Raw genomic sequence first — 8804 nt, 5'->3', positions numbered from 1 at the left:
GAAGGCACCAACATGCAATATTAGCTAGTGTGGTGTTAAGTCTAAGCTGGTCATCAGTAGTGCGGATAGTGGTGTAGATCACGCAGTCATCAGCGAAGTCTCATTTTAACGTTAAGCTCAAGGCACATATAGATATCATTGACATATATTAGGAACAAGATGGGCCCTAAAACGGAACCTTGCGGTACTCCGGAAAAAAACTTCCAAAGAATCAGAGGAATTACTTTTGCACACAACCAGTCTGCAAGTAAAGAAGCTGTTAGTAGGGAATCTTTAAAAATTGCTTCAAGAAAGGGACATAGCTGCTCTGCGTAGCGCCGAAGGAAAACATTTGAAATATTATCAGGACCCACTGATTTCTTAACATCGATTTGTAACAGCAGGTTAAGAATACCTTCCGTAGTGATAAGGACATCGGGCATTGAAAAAGGATGCACCGGAGCAACAGGGCAGCTCGGTGCGCATGTGCGCGTAAATACCAACTGAAAATATCTATTGAAAGCATTGGAAACTGCCTGCGCGTCGTTTACAACAGTACCCTCAATTTCTACTTCGGTTGTTGGGTTTTTAGGCCGTGCCAAGTAACGCCAAAATTTTTGTGGGTGATGCATCATGAAGTGAGATAACGTATGTGAAAAAAAGCTTGCCTTGCACTTCTAATTTCCGCCTTAAGCTGAGATGCAAGTTCACTTAAAATGACTGGGTTCCTCTTGTTATTGCGATTTCTGCATCCTTCTTTTAAGGTGAGTAACACGGCGGTTGATCCATGGTGTTTTTCTTCGTGTGCGTTTTAGTTTCGTTGGGATAAAGTTTTGTTCACAGTACGTAATTATTTTTTTCAGTTGAATCCACATACCATTAACACCCTCACATTCCTCTAGAGAAAACGTCTCTAGTGCTGTGTCGAGGTAATCAATAACACAAACATCATTAGCTCTGGTGTAGTCTTTCACGGCTATCCGTGAATTTGTGCCATCGGGTTTGGGATTTAAGCCATCAAGGTTAAAAGTTATGATTAACATTTTGTGGTCAGATATTCCATCTTCTACAGTGGCTTTACCGGATAGGTTATCAGAAATAAAAGCTAGGTCTAGTATGGAGCAAGTATTTCCTTGAATACGGGTTGGTTCCTGGACCAACTGGGCCAATGAAAAATTGAACATTAAATTGTATAATAGCTCGCTGTTGGTGGTATTTCTAGTACTTCTAAAGTTTGTCCAGTCAATAGCGAGATTTAAATCTCCAGTAAGTATTAATTGGGTACGGGGGGTAACCTTATCAACCAGATAGTCACGCACTTGTAAAAGGTAATCATCAGACGCATTTGGCTTTCTGTAGATGCCACCGATCAGTACTGGCTGGAGCATCGCGAGCAAATATTGTGCACCAAACGCTTTCATGATTCGCGATACCCTTTTCTCTACGATATTGCAAGCCGCGTTTTATTGCAATGGCAACCCCGCCCCCGCGACCGTCACGATCTGACCGAAGTAGGCAATATGACGCAGGAACAATTTCAAAATCAAGTATGTCTGGGTGTAGCCCCGTTTCAGTTATCACGACAATATCAGGAGTGTACGAAAATAACAATTCTTCTAGTTTAGCAGTTTTGTTAACAATGCTACGGGCATTGAAACATAACAAGGAAAACGGTGTAGTGGCTTTAGCGTGTCACGCGTTGTTTTTCGCGGGACTATCGTGACGTGCCCTTCTCAGGGAAACTCTTGCATTTTTTTGTTCATCCCATACATACAAGTCGTCATCTATCTTCAGTTTATCGAATACAAGAGTGACCTTGCCACCATTGTCCCGATCTTCCTTTGCTGATTGCCATAGTTTTTTGCGCAAGTCCCGAACTCGTGCGGAATAGTCTTCAGATATCGATATTGTTGTTCCCTTCAGTTTGCCGCAATTACGAAGGACTAACATTTTTTTCGGAGAAATTGTACAGCTTAAGAATTACTGGCCGCTCTCGATTTTGTTTTTTCCTGCCGATTCGGTGCATACGTTCTACAGATGTAACATTGACCTTGAGGATATCTTTAAAAATGCCCTTAACAACCCGCTCTTGTAAATCTGCATTTTGTTCGTCATCACCCTTTTTCAAGCCATAGATTAATATGTTATTCCGGCGGCTCCTGTTTTCCAAGTCTTCAACCTGAACCGATAACTCTCGCACCAGTTTATTTGTTTCTACGGTCATTACCTCATGCTCGGCGAGTCTATCCTCGCATTGTTGTAGGCGAGCTAACTCTTTTTCTATGGCGGTTAATCTTTCCTGTACCGTTGTTTCTACTTGTTTCAAGTTTTCGGAAAGAGCAGTGAGTGTTTTATTGGTCTTCGTTTGTTCCTTTAGGATTTTCTTGAGAAGCTGGCTGTTTAAGGCGGCTCCGGAACTAGAATCTGAGTCTGAGCGGGGTCCAGGGTTTAACTCCACGTCACCTGATGTCAACAGCAGTAGCCTAATGACAAGCAAACAATCACACAATGAAGAAAGAAGCTCTGTGGGCTTGGCAGCACTACTAAAGTGAGCGAATCGTCTCTAATAGAGCAGACAGAATGTTTGTCACCCACCTGGACGAAAAAGCAGAAATGCATGAACAACCGGCCGAACACGGTGCTACCAAGCCCACTGAAAGGCTGCTGAAGATGGCTCCGGGTTTTATGCTGAAGCTCAAGAGTGTCCACTGGCGTCACACTGTTGACAACATGGTAGGGGAGCAGCACTTGAGGAGCTGCTTTCCATGACGGTGCTCCGTTGTCGGGGCTGTCCGGCGCAGGCGCGACGATGCTTCCTTGCGGTGGAAAAAGTTCCGCTGGGCCGACGACGGAATCCACCCGCAGCAGGGCGATCTGGACGAAAAAGCAGAAATGCATGAGCAACCGGCCGAACACGGTGCTGCCAAGCCCACTGCCAAGCCCACAAAGGTACATAAAATATCTTTATCTTGTGGTCATGCTTAAGTTGGCCAAACGGGCCGTTGTGTAAATGTCCGTTTGAGAGAGCACTTCAATTCTTTGAAAGGCACACCTACATCTCATTTGTCTGATCACTGTCGTTTGTGTCCTACCCGCTCATGTCAGTCCCAATTTGAAAAAACGGTCCTACTGTTCCGTCATTCTAATCAGCTAATGCGCGAAATAATACAGGCGTTCTGTATAAACAGGCTTGGTGACGAGTGCATTAGTAAGGCATCAGTTACTTTACATGATAAAGAAGTTGCTTATCTTGCTTGTGGTTGACATTATGAAGGAGCAAACTAGTTTCTGTCCTTTTTTTCGCTATTAGTGTTGGTTTGGCAAAGATGTTAGCGCATGCGTCGTTTCAATTGTGTTTTTGTATATATGTCTTTCCAGTCAAATAAACTTTTCAGTTGATAGTCAACGCTCGTCCTATCTGGTTCCTTTCCTCGTGTATTTTGTCCTACCGCGCTGTTTTTACATCATGTCATTTAATTAGACTGCGAGCTACATTCGGTGATGAAATATGGATTGCCCGTCGCGCCAGAGCGCTTTCGCCGGAGGATTGGTTTTCAATTACAAGCTGGCTCGCGGCGAGCATTCCGGAAGCCGCGTCCGGTGAATCACACGATGCTGGTGCCGGGGCCGTATCACGATCGGTCAGGCATTGTAACTGCTTCCCCCGCATAGCTTTTTAAATGCAGAGCATTTCACAGTAACTCACGATGTCACCCGCGTTGTCCCGTCGTAGTCCGCACCGTCGTTGTCCTCACCCCTCCCCCTACAATATATAAAAGAAAATACTATCCGGCGCCAGGTTTCGATCCCTCGACCCTGCGGGCGGAGCGCAATGTACATGGTGCTCTACCCACTGCGCCACAAAGCCGACACTAAATGGGACGCCTCTAACGCGCCTTATATCGTTGACTGATTCAAATTACTGCTAACGAGCGCTCTCTCGTCAGCAGTTGCCACAAGTGCAACGACATTAACGTAACGCAAACTACTTAACGTCGTGCGCCCCCGGAAATGCTCTGCATTTGATCGTGCCCCTCGCGAGGGGGATGCTTCACTGCGTGTCTTCCTACTGGCCAGTACATTCGTCGCCATCTGTTGGATGTTGTGCGAACCCTTTGCGGTTTGCGGCGCGCGATTTGATTTTTTGCTCTTCTTCACCCTCACACAGAATATCAGGTCAAAGACTATACGATCAGGCCGAGATTTCCCCTTCCGCCATCGCTGCTTCTATTCCTTTTCGCCCCTTGTGAAATCGTGCACTGCCGACGGCCGCTGCATCAAAGCCGCCAAGATGGCGGGTCGAGCCAACTGTGTCGCCTGCTCGCAACGTGTCACAGCCAAGCAGCACTCTTTTCGCTGTGCTTCGTGTGGCAAGTGCGCGCACACAAAGTGCATTGCCTGGCCCTACGAGGATCTCCAACTTCTTCGCGCTGGCGATCTTCCTTTCCTTTGCAACGCTTGTTGGAAAGCGGCACCACCCGTCAAGCCCGACGAGAACACCGGACCGGCGGCAGAAAACGTTGCTCTCGACCACAACGCATTCTTTCCCTACCCCGGCGATGTTGGTAGGCAACTGAGCAAGATGAATGACCTGCTCATCAACGCCGTGGAAGGCATCTCATTTTTAACGGACGAGCTCAGCCAGCTACGGGAGGAGCACGCCCGCCTTCGAAGCGAAACCACGAAGGCATCGGAAATACAGGCGGCCGCAATTGCGTGTCTTCAGAGTGAGGTGCGTGTCTTGCGCGAGGAGCTCCGCCGCCGCGGGTCACCGCGAAAGCCCTCCGCAGTGCTTGACGCTCCTGCCACACAAAGCCCCCTCAGCAGCTCTGTCCCGGCCTCCTCACCCACCAGCCAGTCGCCCATATCGAGTTGCTTGAACGGCCCCCCTCCCGCGTGGAGCCCTCTTCGCCCCGGCGGCCTCAACAAAAGGCAACCCCGCAACCGCTTCCCCGAGGCTTCCGTTGGGGCAAACGAAAACAGCGACCTTCAGACCCTGCCCCGCCAGCCCCTCAAGAAAGCCTTGTTTGTGTCCCATCTTCACCCCGACACCTCAGTTCCAACCGTGCTGAAACTCGTCACGGATGTTTGTAAAGATGGCAGCGTCGTGTGCACGCGTCTGAAAACCAAGCACCCGAGCTACGCCTCCTTTCATGTTGCGGTAAGCGATGCGTGTTTTGATCTTGTGAATAAGTCGTCAGTGTGGCCGAGCGGGTGCTTATTTTGACAATTTGACGGCACCCTGAGGGAAGACCGTGCGCTAAAGCCCTCCGAAGTAAACGTCCCATGAGTATTTCTTTTTACTACCAAAACACACGAGGCCTACGGACAAAAGCGCAACAGTTCTTTGATAATGTGGTTCTCTTCGATCATGACGTATACTGCATTACTGAGACGTGGCTCTCAGACCAAATTGCTTCTACAGATTGCTTCCCGGACGAGTACGCTGTCTTTCGCCATGACAGAGACTACGAACGCACCGGACAAAAGTACGGTGGAGGAGCTTTAATCGCCCTGCGAAAGTCTATGGTTGCGTTTCGCCAAGCTGATCTCGAATTGGGAAATGAATGCGTTTGGGTCGAAACAAAGACAAACCGCGGAAAAAACCTGCTCATCGGCGTGTATTATATGCATCCAACTCTAGACTTCCCCGCATTCGCGTCCGTTTTTCAGAACCTCTCAGAAAGTATTGTGAGCAGGTCCATGGCTGAGGGTTAGATAAAGCGTTTAATACTTGTTGAAGCAAGTTACACGTCTTCTCTCATCGGAGCCAATGTGAATCCCCGGCCACAGGATCTGCTGAATTTAAAGGGTAGGGGGGAGAAGGGGGAGGCCTTGGCGTACGTGACTCGAGGCTCGTTCGCATGGCGCGAAGCAGTTCGAGTATCCGTGAACATGAGACCGCAATTGCATTACGCGCACATGGAGTGGCAGGCACGAGTTCTCACATCCCACACGGACACACATCACTACACGGACACATACACTTCACACCTGTCTGGCCTACGTGACTCGATGCACGTAGTGATGACCGCGAGTGTTCTGAGGCACAGAAATATGTGACTGCGTTGTATCACACACATGGAGTGGCAGTCACGAGTTCGCACATCACTGTACACGGAGATGCAGGCGTGACTTCTCACATCCCACCCTAGCCAAAATGACCAAGTCCCTTTGGTGACGTGAAAACTGAACAACAGTCTGCTAACATTGAGGTCAAGCTTCAGATGACGCAAGAATAGGGTCGATGTAACCGGCCGCGGCGGCCGCTTTTCTGATGGAGGCGAAAAGCAAAAACGTCCGTGTGAACGAGATTTCGGCGCACGTTAAAGATCCCCAGGTGGTCAAAATTAATCCGGAGCCCTCCACTACAGCGCGCCTCATCGCCTGCGTTGCGTCGGCGCGTTAAACCCTAAAATCAATCAATTAGGGTCGATGTAAGGTGTCTAAATAGCTTGATCTGGCTCACATGCACCACTCTGGAGTCAGGGGTTCCCGAATTCCAGCCGACTTGAGTCACGAGGTAAGTAACCGGGGTCTTCTTTTCGAGGATCTGATAGACTCCCTTGAACCTCGGAGCCAATTTCTCTGACACATGCGGAAGAGGCTGCTGGCGGCGCACCCAAACAAAGTCTCCAACCTTGTAGGAGTGATCTCTGTGCGCCCGACCATAGTACGCTTTGCACGCTTGCTGGGCGTTTTCCGTGTTGCTGGCTGCTTCGGCTAGCTGGGATTGCAGTGCCAAAAGGCGCTCTTGCACAGAAGTGGGCTTTGATGCGTGGATGGTCTGGTATGGTAGATTTGGCGTATATCCGTACATTAACTCAAAGGGGGAGAATCCAGTGCTGGAGTTCAGGCTGGTGTTCACGGCAAAAGCGGCTTCGTCGAGCTTTTTTGTCCACTGTGACTGGTCATGGTTGCACATTTTACGTAAAACGGTGACGAGGGTGCCATTGCTTCGCTCAACAAGTCCGTTACTTGCGGCCCTGTATGCCACTGAATAGTGTACCGTGACTCCGTGCATTCTCATGAAGTTCTTGAATTCTTTGGAGTCAAAGGCTTTTCCGTGGTCAGAGAGGCAATCACTTGGAGTTCCGAATCTATGAAAAACAGAGTGAAGGTGCCTGATTACTTCCTTCGTGGACGTATTCGGTACGGGTTTTGGAACAATGTACCGTGTGGCGAAGTCAGTTACATTCAGAATTGTGGGAATCGTGGAGAACCGCGACCTGCGATCCCGAGCCAGCGCGCGCTTCGGGAGAGACGCTTGTGCGCTGGAACTGCTGGAACCGGTCCGGCGCTCCGCTGGTTCGTCGGCGTCCCCCGAGAGATGGCGCCACCGATGTGTGCGGGGATAGGCGCGCGGGCGCGGGCGGCGCGAGCGTGCGCGCACGGGAGAAGGGACAGTCTCGTCGGAGACCCGGTCGGGACGAGATCGGCGGAACATGGCGGCGGTGATGGATACTTGTGTCTCAGGTGGGAGCTTTGTTTGTCGCGCGCCGTGAGTGCCCACCTCCCGTTCGCGGTCACGACCCGGACGGCGTGATTCGTGAACGCCGTCGAGCCTTGTGCTCGCATGCTTTGGGATTCCCCAAATAAACGGCTGTGCTTCGGCACTACTGTCTACTGTGTTCTCGTATCGGCGAACCTCGCTGGGCTGCCGTAGCCATGGGAGCCCGCGTGGTTGACACGCCGGGAGCTAGCGTGGGGGCCTTACGCCAGGACTGGCAAGGTCCCCGAGGAACCCCCCGTATATCCCACATGGCGCCCGAACGTGGGTCTCGTATTCGGACGAATTCGAGGTTGCTAGCTCTCCGAGAAATGCGTTGCTGCAGTCGTAGCCCGCTACCCTTTGTCCGGAAGACTTCGGACGAAACGCCTCGCGCCAGTCGGTTGCAGGCAGACAGTTATGATGCCCGATACAGCCGTGACGGCAAATGCGTAAACCTTCCTACACGCACCAGGCGGTGAGTCAGTAGGATACCTCCGAGCACCGCAGTCGCGGCCCGCTTGCGAGACGGGAGGTGCGTAGGCCTTGTTCCAACATGGCGGCGGGTCGCCTTCCTCGTAGCGCCGTCCCCGCGCAGTCGCGCCGGCGGCGCCGGTTGAAGTTTCCCCCAGGCGCGGCGGACACTACCGAGCGAGGGTGCGGTGTTTGGGAGTTCGCAAGCCGCACGATGAGCCCGCCGCTACTGCGCTTCGAGTCCGAGGCGGAGTGTTTGCCGATTTGACGCCTGACAAAGAGCGAGGGGGATCGCTGAAGAATCAGTCTCCTCTCGCTGCGGGGGGAAGCGGGAGCAATAGGACCGTTGTCTCCGTGCTTCCGGAGTGCGTGCGTCTCGATGCCGTGAAGTCTCCGCTTGAGATTGCGTTTAGGCAGTAAGAGCTTCGCGCGGGTCGGCAGCGGGCTCGTTGGTCGCGAGAGATCGCCAGTCTTAGTAAGTGACGGACTCTCAGGCGACCTATACCGGTGATGTGCGCCCGTAAGCCGCTGGTATTGCGGTTGGCGCTGGCTCTACGGCAGCTTGTATTGCTGCGAGTGAGTTGCAGGAGCCCGCCTGCTTGATGCTGACGCTGCTTTGCCGACCAACGCACCAGGCCGAAATAGCTCGGACGGGCGTTTCGATGCCGACAACCCGTAATAGTCAGGCGAGCTGCCTCCAGGCGGGGGTGGCGGCTGGAGCACAGTTGCCGGACTCGTGATTCCGCGAGCAAGCGAACGTGCAAGGAGGCGTCCCCTCGGGCATCTTTGTTACCCTATTTGGTGAGATCGTCGATAAGGTTTCCGCCAAGTCACAGGAGATTGCGGAGTCCCGCTGCTCCCC

The 8804-nt window shown here is 51.5% G+C and overlaps 1 pseudogene; it reads right to left on the bottom strand.

Moving 5' to 3' along the window:
• Positions 1–1417: 1417 nt before the first annotated feature.
• LOC144160908 (uncharacterized) lies at positions 1418–2907 on the bottom strand (annotated as a pseudogene).
• Between the last annotated feature and the right edge of the window lie 5897 nt (positions 2908–8804).

Source organism: Haemaphysalis longicornis, unplaced genomic scaffold (genome assembly GCF_048455015.1).
Source record: "Haemaphysalis longicornis isolate Haplotype H1 unplaced genomic scaffold, Haemaphysalis longicornis Haplotype H1 scaffold_11, whole genome shotgun sequence".
In the NCBI taxonomy this organism is placed as follows: Eukaryota; Metazoa; Arthropoda; class Arachnida; order Ixodida; family Ixodidae; genus Haemaphysalis; species Haemaphysalis longicornis.
Note: the sequence above shows the minus strand (reverse complement) of the source record. Positions and strands in the feature narration are given on the sequence as shown.